Below are 15,316 nucleotides of genomic sequence, written 5' to 3' on the forward strand. Positions count from 1 at the left end.
TACCGCACAAATCAACCCGCACAATAAAACTGTCCGCCACACAAGAACACGAGAGGGGATTCAGCTCAAATTCTGTTTCACATCAGCTAAGTTGTACTCGCATCCAAACACACACAATTACAAATCCTCTTATAGATTCTTGAGAATGACATCATTCGGGACTAAATTTCCTGTTCAGTTTCCCGCATGCAAACACTCCTTTTCAGATGAGAAAATCCAAATCAATATCCTCTGAACATATGGCTGTCAGTGGTCGCATACACAGTGTGCAGACCCTAAAGTGAGTTTCTGGATCGTGAAGGCATGAAAGTGCAGCATCTGTAAGACATAATGTTGGGAAATGGTTCGACGTGCAATAAAGGGCCATCACGTGCCCTCTGGTGAAGAAAACCGGAGGCAAACCAGAGTCTTTTGGGTAGACCACTTCACTCGAGCCCTCCACGGGACCCTACTCATTAAGTTTAGCACTTAAGCATTTTGTTTTCCCAGCATTGCTGTTTCAGCTTATTTATTTACTTTCCCTCCAAATGCAGGGTTCTGAGAATAGACAAGCTAAGAGAAACGCAGCGTGCCAGAATGCGTGTCTATTATGTGTGCGCATTTGAGCGTGGATGTTTGCTGGCGGGGTTTTGAAACCAGGTGGTTTCTCTGAGTTGTGTTGTTGTCTGAATGAGAAATGTTTGTATGTATTGCTGAGATTAACAGCACCACCGGTCTTTGACACGGTAAACAGGAAAATTGCTGTGTGTTGTTTCTTATGTCTGAGAAAACATACGAGAGGAAGTGGTTGTGCTGGTATGATAACATCAGCTTCGGGACTGTAACATGCTGAAGCTATTGAAATAGAAATGACAACCGATTCTGTCCTTTCATGTTAACCAGCGGTGATCCGTTTGAGGAGATAGGGGCTGAGCCTTAACACTTTATTTTACAGTGTATTTGTTACACATTACATGTATTTACTACAGTAATAACAGTCAATTATGCACACTTCCAAGCAACTAACACTATACCGAACGCTACTTCTTAACCCTAACCCTAAGTACATGTTGCTAATATATTATATGTTAATATTACTCAGTACTTAATTGCATAATTACAAAGTATAAGGTCAGTTTTAAGGATCTTAAAATAAAGTGTAACTCAAAAATGTATTCAAAATGAACAAAGGGGATGAAATTAACTAATGTTTGAATAATTTTAACTTTTATATGCATAACTCTGATGCATACCATGTAACAATTATATGCATTTTTACATGCATATCATGTCTGCTTGTGGTCAACAGGTGAAGAGTAACTTAAAAAATGAATGAATGAATGAATGAATGGATGGATGAATTAATGAATTAATTAATTAATGAATGAATGGATGGATGGATGGATGGATGGATGGATGAATGAATGAATGAATGAATGAATGAATGAATGAATGAATGAATGAATGAATGAATGAATGAATGAATGAATGAATGAATGAATGAATGAATGAATGAATGAATGTACAAAGCAGATTTTACATTCTGCAAAAGAACTAGTTTTATGAAAACAAAAAAATCAAACAAAATATAGCATAAATCTATCTATCTATCTATCTATCTATCTATCTATCTATCTATCTATCTATCTATCTATCTATCTATCTATCTATCTATCTATCTATCTATCTACCTACCTACCTATCTATCTATCTATCTATCTATCTATCTATCTATCTATCTATCTATCTATCTATCTATCTATCTATCTATCTATCTATCTATCTATCTATCTATCTATCTCATTTGACAAGCAGAATGAATAAATAAATAACAAACTACAATGTGTGAATGGTTTGATCAATATTGGTGTAAATTTTAGCAATCCTGACACGCTGGTTACAGTACCAATGAAATGTTACACAAAAGAGAAAAGTCATTTGGGTTAAAATATTATAGAGTGAGTAAATGATGACAGAACTTTCACTTTCAGTTGAACTATCCTTGTAAATCTATAGTTATTACATCTCAGAGAAGATTTCATCTTTGCTTTAGTACAACGTTTTCAAGATATGTAGGTCACTGAGACAGGCACACAAACATAAACATAAATCTCTCTTCCCTCTCTCTCTCTCTCTCTCTCTCTCTCTCTCTATTATTCTACGTTCTGCATCTTATCCTGAGTCAGCTATCTCTTCTCTCTTTTCCATTATATTCTCCACTGAGTCCTGTATTGCCTGGAGCCACGCAGAGTGCCTCCCAAAGAAGTGTTTCTACTGTACAGCCTCTCCAGAAAGCCTCTTCTCTGGGTCCAGAGGTCTCCAGCTGCCCGGAGCGTGCCCGAGGCCACTGCGTGTCCTTAAGATTTACATAAAGACTCGTACCATTAAAGCTGAAGAATAAAACCTGCTCATTGTGATCAAAGACAGCTAACGCATTTCAAAGTCAATGACTCATGCTCATAATGCACAATATATCTTAAAGATTTAAGCTTCTTGAGTTACCAACAGAATATTTATTGTCTGCAAATCAATACGTAAGATATTTCACAGTTTATGAGAATACAGTATGGCCTCACGTCTTCCAAATACTTTAATAGTTTTGGACCGTGCGCAACACACATTAGCCTCACAGACGGACATCTACAGTTGCTGGACACATGCCATGCGATTATACAAAGGGAATACGGTAATGTGCGTTTCGGTGTTGAAACTGGAGATGTTTCTTTATGAAAACAGCCAAGTGTCAGGCACAGAGATCACAGAACTGTTGAATCACAGCAAACGCTGAGCAAAAATACAGAGGAAATGAATTCAGCGTGTTGTGCTGCTGTAAAATAGCATGTGTTTGCCATTATTGAAAGCTGTGATTGTATCAGATCTGAACAAGCTCTGAGATTGACTATTTCCTGCTTAAATTAGAGAATATGGTCGTCATTATCATTTTTCTAGGTCACATTTTTGGATGTGTTCTTTTTTTTCTCTTCTTTCTGTTATCACGGCTGCTGTGAACACAAATGTCACAAGCTGTTGACTAAAGCGGATGCAATGTTGCTTTCTGAAAAATATAAATCAATAACCAATTTAAGGCAGTTTGTGTGATTTTGTGCCTGCTAAGGATGAATAAAGATCAACCACAGGTTTGCGGACAGTTCCCACAATTGCAACACATGGCTTTGGATTTTATTGTTTTTCTCAACACAGCTGAGAAACAAAAATACATTGTTCTTCTGCTACCAGTGTGTTTGCAAATTTTCATGAATAGCATATTACAGATATTTATAAAACCCAATAATGACCTACAGTACAATGTTCAATCCAATAAAATTGAAAACTTGTTTAATTGCTGCCTTAGACTTTTCATAAGTAATTTGGTGGTTCCACAGTGATAAGATGCAGTTTATTTTACACTGTAAAAAATGGTTGTTTTAACTTTTTTTCTAAAAGTACAGTAAGTGTTCATGCTGCCTTAAAATTTTAAGTTTGGTCAACTCAAATATCCAAGTTGACAACTTAACATGTCAAGTTGACTAAACTTAACATTTTAAGGCAGCAGGAACACTTACTTTTTTTAAGTTAAATTTTTTTTAAGTGTTTATTCAACCATTATGAATGAAATTACTGATGAAGAAAATTGAGCTAAAACTCTAAAAAGTCATAAAATAGACTACAAATATCACTATTATTGAGACAAGTTAAATGAATTAAATCATAATCAGAGTGTATAGGTCTAAACAAGAACATAGTCATTTTTGGATGAGAGATGAATGGAATCAAAGCTTTCCTGATCTAATGATGCCTGGTTTCGGCACTTCGGGAGAAAAATTAAGCATTGCAAGTTAAAAACTGAGAACATAACCTCCCCTTTCCAGACACTGAAACGTATAACACCTTGTTTAAAAAATCTGCTGAATAGTGTTTTGTGACTTGCAGCATCCACTTGATGAAACTTCAAGGACCACAGGGCTTAGCAAGCGCTTAGCAGTGTTTGACAAATTCCGTTTGATTCTGGAAATGAAATGAACCCTTAATTAGTCCCTGCCTGCGCTACAGGCAAACTAACGGAGCAGTAAAAGGCTCAGGCCCAAGGACAGCCTGAATTTCTCACACATTCCCTGTACCTGCTCACTTTTTCCACGAGCGCCACCTTAAGAGCTTCCAACTGCTTTGATTACCTCCGATAATGCAATCAAGGCTTAAATCTGTGCGCTTAGCTTAGGACAACAAGGCTTGTTTGACTTTCGTTTCAAGGACAACCTCAAGGACAAACATTTTTGCACTTCTGAGGAAAAACATCAGCTTATGTGAGAGTTTCATATCTGACTTTTTCCACACAAGGCCTGTCTGGATACAGTCAGTCAGTGTAGACAGGAGACATCTCCTCCTCTGCCCCCAATATGTCAACAGTAAGTACCCCGTCATGAATGCTGTGTGTCAGTGCAGGCTAACACATCTGCCGCATCAAACATATCTTGATATTCTGGAATCTCAGAGACCTGGCTGCTTGACTTGTGGACATATGTGGACGTTTTTTCAAATGTCAGCATGGTTTTGGAAACTGAAAACAGAGGGAAGTTATACAGTACAGTATAAAGATGAACACATATTCAGACTCACACTTACTGTTTTGTGACAACACATTATAACACGTCTCTCTTGGCTTTTCAAACATTATTTTTGGGGAGATCTGCAAAAGGACATGTTAAGAGACTCATATCACATAATTAGAAACCCAAATCTCTAGAGCATCGGTCAGAGTGTTAAATGCTTTTTTTTACCAGTCTTTAAACTCATTTAACCTTTGACCTTTTACCAATGATGAGATTATCATAATCAATCCTATTGATCTATGGTTTAAGGGTTAAATTAATTTGGGCCATCAATGGATTACAGTTAGTGACAATATGGGTTGGTATCTGATGTTTTTGGTCTTCCTGTGGGCTGAACCTAACCTTTAACCATTCATTTCCTTATTTATATAGCAATAAGCAGCTTAATTTAAAGCAGGCTGACTTACAAATCAATAACCATGTAAAGCCTGACATATAAACAATAAGTAGCGATTTGATGCTCATATTTTTTTTATCAAGTAAGCCTAAGTTGCTTCAGCCCAGTAAGTTTTCATCTTGAAATATAACTAACAATATAAAGATTATTCTTCTGTTTACTTTATAAAAATCAGTAAAGATTTCACAGCAAAATGACACATGAACCACAACCTGAAGGTGGATATTTTTAGAATTATGCTAGAAGGCATTTTACTAAGAAGTTGGCAATCAAATATCAACCAGACGATCGAAGGCATGTAGTAACTTATGTACAACAGCAAAGTTTTGATCATGTTGATAATTTAAAGGAAATTTTGAGAAATGTGTATGTCAAATATGTTACAGTAGGCGTTACAGTGTTAATAAAATGATTCTAAACCCAGTCCATATGTCCTATAGCAGTGGACGCACATTAACATGCTGATAAAGAAACATCTGCAAATATTAAATGATAAAAAAAATTTTTTTTAAATTATGCTATATGAAAATGAGGGTATAATTTTCATCCGAAGCATTTTTGATTGAGTGCAGGGAGCTATTTGCTTTGCTGGGCTGCTGTGTTTCTGGAGCACCACGTCAAAGTCAATTAAATAAGAGGACACCTCACAGCTGTGATGCAGATGAGTATACATCTTACACATCTGCCGAAATATCAAGAACAGCCGAGAGAAATACTGCGAAAGAAAAGAATGCTTAGACACCAAGGCGTTTTTACACAAAGACACTTTGTGTAGGCTTTTATATGAGATAATAAACTCAGGATACACATACTCATCAAATAATGGAGTCCAAGACAACAGCTACACTACAAGAAGAACTTGAGCTGGCTGACAAATAGTAAATATGCGTGTTTGCTTTTTTCTTTTCCACTGCTCTACTTTTCCATAGTTTGTCAATGTTATCACGCGCTAGACGGACATCTTTAACTGTTGTGCTCGCATTTCGTGTCTTTTGCAGTGTCTCGCCAAAGCAACTTGAAGGCAAGCCTGCAACTAAGCCGAAAAAAAGTGAATCGAGCCGAACGGCATGCAGGGAAGGAGACAATAGGCTGTTTTTTAATGGATGTCATTTTGTGAGAAATAGCATATCATTTAAAGAATCGACAGCCCTTCGGCTAATATTCAACATTGCTATTCTTTTTGAAAAGTAGCGATTCTTTTTTTAAAAAGTAGCAATTCATTTAGAAAAGTAGTGATTCATTTTTAAAAAGTAAAATGAAAAATGAAAATGAAAAAAGCATTTTGAAAAAAGTAGCTATTCATTTTGAAAAAAGTAGCTATTCATTTTTTAAAGTAGCGATTCATTTTGAAAAAGTAGCGATTCATTTTGGAAAAGTAGCGATTCATTTTGGAAAAGTAGCGATTCATTTTGAAAAAAGTAGCTATTCATTTTTAAAAGTAGCGATTCATTTTTAAAAAGTAGCGATTTTTTTGAAAAAGTAGCGATTCTTTTTTTCAAATGTAGCGATTCATTTTGAAAAAGTAGCGATTCATTTTGAAAAAGTAGCTGTTCATTTTGAAAAAGTAGCTGTTCATTTTGAAAAAGTAGCGATTCTTTTTTTTTAAAGTAGCTATTCATTTTGAAAACGTAGCTATTCATTTTGAAAAAAGTAGCTATTCATTTTTAAAAGTAGCGATTCATTTTGAAAAAGTAGCGATTCATTTTGAAAAAGTAGCGATTCATTTTGAAAAAGTAGCGATTCATTTTGGAAAAGTAGCGATTCATTTTGGAAAAGTAGCAATTTTTTGTGTGGAAAAGTAGCTATTCATTTTGGAAAAGTAGCGATTCATTTTGAAAAGTAGCGATTCTTTTTTTTTTAAAGTAGCGATTCATTTTGAAAAAGTAGCGATTCATTTTGAAAAAGTAGCTGTTCATTTTGAAAAAGTAGCGATTCATTTTGAAAAAGTAGCGATTCATTTTGGAAAAGTAGCTATTCATTTTTTAAAAGTAGCGATTCATTTTGAAAAAGTAGCGATTCATTTTGAAAAAGTAGCGATTCATTTTGGAAAAGTAGCGATTCATTTTGAAAAAGTAGCAATTTTTTTTGTGTGGAAAAGTAGCTATTCATTTTGGAAAAGTAGCGATTCTTTTTGGAAAAGTAGCAATTCATTTTGGAAAAGTAGCAATTATTTTTGGAAAAGTAATGATTCATTTTGGAAAGTAGCAATTCATTTTGAAAAGTAGCGATTCTTTTTTTTTTAAGTAGCGATTCATTTTGAAAACGTAGCTGTTCATTTTGAAAAAGTAGCGATTCATTTTTTTTAAAGTAGCGATTCATTTTGAAAACTTAGCTATTCATTTTGAAATAATAGCGATTATTTTTTTTTAAAGTAGCGATTCATTTTGAAAAAGTAACGATTCATTTTTAAAAAGTAGCGATTCATTTTTAAAAAGTAGCGATTTTAAAAAAAAAGTAGCGATTCATTTTGGAAAAGTAGCGATTCATTTTGGAAAAGTAGCGATTAATTTTTTCAAAAAGTAGCGATTCTTTTTTTTTCAAAAAGTAGCGATTCATTTTGGAAAAGAAGCGATTAATTTTTTCAAAAAGTAGTGATTCTTTTTTTTCAAAAAGTAGCGATTCTTTTTTTTCAAAAAGTAGCGATTCTTTTTTAAAAAGTAGCGATTCTTTTTTTCAAATGTAGCGATTCATTTTGAAAAAGTAGCGATTCATTTTGAAAAAGTAGCTGTTCATTTTGAAAAAGTAGCGATTCTTTTTTTTTAAAGTAGCTATTCATTTTGAAAACGTAGCTATTCATTTTGAAAAAAGTAGCTATTCATTCTGAAAAAAGTAGCTTTTCATTTTTAAAAGTAGCGATTCATTTTGAAAAAGTAGCGATTCATTTTGAAAAAGTAGAGATTCATTTTGGAAAAGTAGCGATTCATTTTGAAAAAGTAGCTGTTCATTTTGAAAAAGTAGCGATTCTTTTTTTTTAAAGTAGCTATTCATTTTGAAAATGTAGCTATTCATTTTGAAAAAAGTAGCTATTCATTTTTAAAAGTAGCGATTCATTTTGAAAAAGTAGCGATTTATTTTGAAAAAGTAGCGATTCATTTTGAAAAAGTAGCGATTCTTTTTTTTTTAAGTAGCGATTCATTTTGAAAACTTAGCTACTCATTTTGAAAAAAATAGCTATTCATTTTTAAAAGTAGCTATTCATTTTTAAAAGTAGCTATTCATTTTTAAAAAGTAGCGATTATTTTTTTTAAAGTAGCGATTCATTTTGAAAAAGTAGCGATTAATTTTTAAAAAGTAGCGATTTTTAAAAAAAGTAGCGATTCATTTTGTAAAAGTAGCGATTCATTTTGTAAAATCAGCGATTCTTTTTGGAAAAGTAGCTATTCACTTTGGAAAAGTAGCGATTCATTTTGGAAAAGCAGCGGGTTTTTTTAAGTAGCGATTTTTTTTTGGAAAAGTAGCTATTCATTTTGGAAAAGTAGCGATTTTTCTTTTTTTCAAAGTAGCGATTGTTTTTTTCAAAGTAGCTATTCATTTTGGAAAATTATCGATTCATTTTGGAAAATTATCGATTCTTTTTTTAAAGTAGCAATTCTTTTTGGAAAAGTAGCGATTCATTCTGGAAAAGTAGCGATTCATTTAAAAAAAATAGCGATTCATTTTTTAAAAAGTAGCGATTCTTTTTTCAAAAAGTTGTGATTCTTTTTTTTAAAGTAGCGATTCATTTGGAAAAAGTAGTGATTCATTTGGAAAAAGTAGCGATACTTTTTGAAAAGTAGCGTTTCATTTTGAAAAATTAGGCGATCCATTTTGAAAAATTAAGCAATTCTTTTAAGAAAAGTAGCGATTCTTTTTAAGAAAAGTAGCGATTCTTTTTAAGAAAAGTAGCGATTCTTTTTAAGAAAAGTAGAGATTCTTTTTAAGAAAAGTAGCGATTCTTTTTAAGAAAATTAGAGATTCTTTTTGAAAAGTAAGACACACATATAGACACACATCTTCTTCCTGGCAGATTCGTAACATCTTTTGTTGATTGGAACTTCTTAATTATTGCCCTGATGGTCAAAATGGGGATTTTCAATTATTTAGCTATTTTCTTACAGCCACTTTCTATTTTGTGATGCTCAACATTCTATTGATGCACATCAGAACTATATTTGGTTTTACTCATTGTAATGGATGATTAAGGGAATTTGGCTTTTGTGTTTCCTCAAATTTAAACTCCTGTGAAACAAGTCACGGCTGGACATTTTCATGTTCCTAGTCACCCTGGTGTGCTAAAAAAAGGTACATATTAACGGGAATATACTATATAATATATAAAGGAGATATTTTACTCGTAAAAAATTATTTGAGAACTTTTCAAATTTTCAAAAAAAGTACTTTTTGAAAAAGTAGCGATTCATTTTAGGAAAAGTAGCGAATCTTTTTTGAAAAGTAGCGATTCATTTTAGGAAAAGTAGCGATTCTTTTTCAGAAAAGTAGCGATTCATTTTTAGGAAAAGTAGCAATTTTTTATTGAATAAACTAATCGATTAGTTGCAGATGGATGTAGCTATTAGCTATTAAGTTTGATGCTGTCAGAGTCAGTTAAACTGCGCTCAGAAAGGTCTGTTTCTCCACATTCACTCATACCTGTAGCTAAAAAATAAAAATAAAAAATTAGGTCTAAATAAAGACCTTACCAAAGCATATACCATTTCAATATTAATTACAAATTATCTGTTTTGACCCAAATTGCAACTCTTTTGTGTGTCTTACCAAGCTGTAATTTTTGTCAAATAATGCAAAAAGTGAGAAATTTACATTTAATTGTGTGAAATTAAATACATCAAATGCAATGAAATATAGTGTTAGCAAGACAGCAAATCAGCCAATTTTATTCAAATTCTACCAGAGAATATTAGCAATATTTAAGATGTTGTAGAAATATTATTGATATTCATACAACAAAATGACAAGACATAGTGGGTGTCGGGTGGACTAACAAAACTTCAGAAGTGAGATTGTAAAAAAGGAGTTTCATTGCTAAAAGTTTCCATTGCTGAATAAACACCAAATGTAGGTCCACTATGCAGGTTTGCTAAAATCACATGAATTGAACTACATAAGGATGATATTAGGATTTTAGTTGTGCAGTCCCATGTGTCAATCCTATATTGCCCTAAAAGGAAATATTTAAACCAGAGTCTATTTTTATTCAGTTATTTGTGCACAGGTCCATTTTCATGGTTTAGCTTTAAGGTTGAAAATCAATAATGATATCCAAGAGATTCCACAGAAAAGAGGGCTGAAATTCGATCAGGTATCCTCAAAAGTGCGCTTTTGACGCAAAGCCTTGAAATCTGCTTCGGCCATCCATCATGCTTTGTGCTACATAAGACATTACAGCGTGACCAAAAGAGAAAGACAAAGATAAAAGGTGGGGAAAAAGTAAAAAGAAAACCCCGAAGCCTTTTATAATCAATATCCATTTCCAACAGCTGTCACCTTGTTCTTTGGAGCAACTCTCCAAAGTTGTGCATTAGCAAATTGATAGGCTAATTCCAAATAAAATATCACCTTGAACCCAAATGCCTGCATTAATCTTCATTTGGAGAGCTGCGCTCAGAAAGCTGTGTTTCTCCACGTTCACTCATAGATAAAAGCATTATAGACCATGCTCAGCAGAGCCAGTGACACCTCCGTATAAAAGAGAAAGAAAAAAAATCCTAAAATTACATACATTTACATAAAAAATGACTGTATAAAGATTTCACAGCAGTCTTTCAATGCTCTAACATTTTGAGAGATGTGTTACATTCTCTAGCTAAAGTTTTACTTTCCCCCCCCGAGACACTTTGCTTTCCCTCGCAAAACTTGTTTTGTGAGGGAAGGCAATATTTTCACGTTAAGTTTTTGTAAGCGAACTCAAAGTTTCTTGGGGAAAAGCAAAACTTTTAGAGAAGCAGAAAATGAGAAAGTTTTAAATGCTTGTTTGTTTCTTAAAACAATCATTAGCTTTTTGGCCCTTGACATTGACATTATTCGATCGGCTGCATCACTTAAATGACATCAGTGCTGTTTCCGAGGAACAGCAAATTTCTACATTTTGATTAAAGATTACAAAATCAAACCATGTTGTTCTTTGGAATAACATGCACCAATGAATCATTCACAATAAGACAAGGAACATGCACACAATTGGGGTTGTTTTGATTTCAGGTTGACTTTAAGGGAAGCTAATAGAGCCAAATTAAAAATTTGTCTAAGATTGTGAATGCGACTGCACAGAATCAAGATAAAATAAGCAAATGGTCAGTGGTCTATAAAAACATTTCAAAATTCTTATACAAAGACTGGCATGGTTGTAATCATCGAAGCAAATCTTGTCCAGCTATGAGGTCATAAAGCACTATGCTGAATGCCCACACACACTCCGCCATTAGCAAGTGCCTTCCTACTCTCACAAAACAAATTATTTTTCCATCTACGACTGAGAGCTAACAGGGGAATAAACACATCAATAGATGGCGGGGCTATCTATCAGTCGGCCCCTACAGCTTGACAGAGTGGAGTCAGGGTACCGAGGCAATAATGGCATCTTAATGAAATACATGACAGGCTGGACCACAAAGAAATTATGCTTACATTTAAGAATACTTTTTTAGAATTAGGTTCTAATAATGCTCTCGAGTTTCATATTATCTAACAAATGCCGGTGTCATCTCAAAGCACTGAACTTGACCATTCTTAAAGGAACATGCACAAAATAGAATCCAAGTCAAAAGAACGTCTTCAGGAATTACAGAATGAGTTTAAATTCAAAATTAGTTTTTGGACATTGATGTTGTCAATATAAAACAAAAAATTGGTAACACTTTATTTTAAGATTTTAAGTAAACGGTGGAACTACATAGTAATAACAGTAAATTATGCATAATTACAAGTAACTAACCCTAAACCAAATCCTAACTATCCCTGTAACTGTAAAGTACATGTAGTTAATTAATATTACTCAGTTCTTATTTGAGTAAGTGCATTACCTTAAATAAAGCGTAACCTATTTTTTTCCCCAAATATGTTAAGTAAGAATCTTTAAATGATTTTCAAAGAAGTCTCTTATGCGTACCAAGGTTGTATTTATTTGATTAAAATATAGTAAAAATAGTAATATCTGAAACATTATTACAACTTAAATTAACATTACTCCAGTCTTCAGTGTCACATGATCCTTCAGAAACCATTCTAATATACTGATTTAGTGCTCAAGAAACGTTTCTTATTATTATATATATATATATATATATATATATATATATATATATATATATATATATATATATATATATATATATATATATATATATATATCGCGGTTGAGTACATAAAGTGTGTGTGATTTGACTGACTTTAAGTTTAAACAGACAAGCAGAAATAAAAAGATTGATGAAAGAAGACACCTAGTTACAGATTGGATGAGATTTCGACGGGGATCACAAGGTTAACAGACTGTAAATAACTTACAATACCATTACAACATACCAGATCATATCACTTTGAATGTACATTCACAAAACACAGACTTTTCACTCCAATTCATAGTAGTGCTTGCGAAGGCCAAGGACCAACACATCAGACTCTGAGAAAGTAAGCTGTGCTAAGCTGAGAAACTCCAATAAGCAGGAAGCAAACACCATCAATCACCCTGGAAACCACATAGCAACATGCTAACAAGTAGCATCGTAACAACGCCCTAGCAGTATAAGGGGTCGTTTACATGACACCATTTTCAACTGAAAGCTGAAAACTTTTCACAAAAAAGTTTTACACAAAACAGCGTTTTGGGGACCTGTATCAAAGTGCTTGTTTTTTAAAGTGATGCCATTATTGTCTAAGTGTAACCTACAAAAACGTGAATTTGTGATGGGGACGTCATGCGCATGTGTATTACGTGTTCAGTCTATAAGTGGGAAGCGTAACTTTGCAAAGTGTCATCGCCAACTACTGGCCTGGCATGAATAATACAGCGTTTTTGATTGTTTTTTTTTATCCATGTTCAAGTGTTCAAGTGATTGTTTTGACAATGTTGTCGGCTGTACATGAAAAACCTAAAGGAAAAGCTTTTATATTTTTAGTACATTGTTGTGGTACGTATGTATTTAAAAAAAACAATTAGTACAATGGTAAAAATGGAAAAGGCACCATTACAACATATAAAATGAAACCCTATTTTGACACTATTTTCTTCTAGATCTGCTGTACAGCCGAAACAAACTTTGTTGCATTATTTTCCTGTTATCACTTTAAATCTGATTTGAAACAATCTGTATTGTAAAAAGTGCTATATAAATAAAGGTGACTTGACTTGACATTTATAAAAACAAATATTCCTGACCTAAAACAGGTAAAATTATGAATGCTACTATTGTCATTTTTGTTTGGTGGATATATATTTAAAAAAAAGTTATAATTTAAAACACTTTTGATCATGGTGTTTGAAACCAGCAAAGCTGCTGCGAGAGAAAACACACATTTGTGTAATTTTGACTCAAAACCTTGTAGTTACTGGCCTTTCTAACATTCTCATATAACTACCTTAGTCTCCCCTACACATGATAATACACAAACTCACAAAGTCCAGTATAGATGTATATCATTTTGAAGTGTGTCATCCAGAAAAAGAAAAGACTCAAAACTTAAAGCTCAAAAACCGCAAAGCTAAAAACAGTAATGGCTTGGTGGTCTTGGCAGGCAGCTCACCTGGTATTTCTCGGCAGAGCTGGAAAGAGGTTTGGACTCCTCTGCATGTGAGCTTCCATGACAGATTCTCAAATGAGAGCCAAACACATTTATCAACGGTTCATTTGACACTGATTACTCTCTGAGGGCTGTCCACTACACTTGCCTGTTAAAAAGTGAGCAGGGTCCTGGAGGTCAAAAGCAGTCTCTTATTGCCAGCCCACATAATCAAATCTGACAGAAATTTTCCCGCTAGACAGCGAGGGGACCGGTCCATCATAAGGGGGTGAAGCAGAGGTATAGTGTGGAAAACCACGGCAATAGATGAGTGTTCACACTCCAAATCACTTTCCTCTGTCAGTAGCACCTGAAATAGGGATTGATTGTACCCGAAAATACATTGAATTATATTAGGAATGTAGAAGGAAAATGAATATATACAATCTGTTTTATAACTGGCTTGATCAGGATAGGGAAAAACAGATTTCATGTTCCATCTTTTGAAAACCATATGAAATACATCACACAGTCATAAAATATACATAAAATCATCAAAATAAATCAGGCACAACTTGCCGAATGGGCCATTGAGTCTACCATGATTCAGCTTAAGCTGAAGCTCCTGCCAAATAAAACACACTGTTTTCTTTAACCATGATTAAGCAGTTAGTAACCGTTGTTAAATAATCACTCTTGACCTCAAATCAAATCCCATCAATCTTGAGATATTATAGTCTGGATGATCTCTGCACTACAAACCCCGTTTTACACCATTAAGCAAAACCCAACCCAACATTTGCGGAAAAGGTATTTGGCCAGCGATGTGCTGCAAAAAAAAAAGTCCTCTGGGGTTAAAACACATCATACACACCATTAGGTTCCATTGTAGATAGTTTGCATAAAAATGTTCTGTAAATGTCTTTCAATTTAGACCGTCAGTTTATGGTCTCAGACACCTCAGCAGTGGGGATTTTTTTTGCTACTAGCCCTGTCAATATTTTCACTGGTTCCAAAACAAGAATAAAACTAACATAAAAAAATTATATATATATATATATATATATATATATATATATATTATAATTTTTTTATGTTAGTTTTATTCTTGTTTTGAAACCAGTGAAAATATTGACAGGGCTAGTAGCAAAAAAAATCCCCATATATATAGAATCCTATATATATATAGAATTTAGTATGATTTATAAGCTTTTATTTTTTTCATGGGGATGCAAAAAAATGTCCTCACAAGATCCAAAATTCCTTGAGGAGATATTTAGTATTTAGTATATTATAATATAATATTAATATATATTAATATATAATTATACTAAATATCCCCTGAAGGAATTTTGGATCTTGTGAGGACATTTTTTGCATTCCCATGAAAAAAAGAACAGCTTATAAATCATACTAAATTCTATTTAAATAAATACATACATGGGTTTAATAAAATTATTTATTTGATTTTAGTGACAAAACCATGCAAGCTTCGTAGTTATCAAAATGGCTAAAATCGATTAGCACCTTTAGGGCACAAAAAACAAAGATAAACAAATGTAAGATTTACTGATAAATCAGTAATTTGACCAGTTTAAACCAAAAATAGAGACAAGGAAGC

Source organism: Phoxinus phoxinus (genome assembly GCF_949152265.1).
Source record: "Phoxinus phoxinus genome assembly, chromosome: 5".
NCBI classification, from domain to species: Eukaryota; Metazoa; Chordata; class Actinopteri; order Cypriniformes; family Leuciscidae; genus Phoxinus; species Phoxinus phoxinus.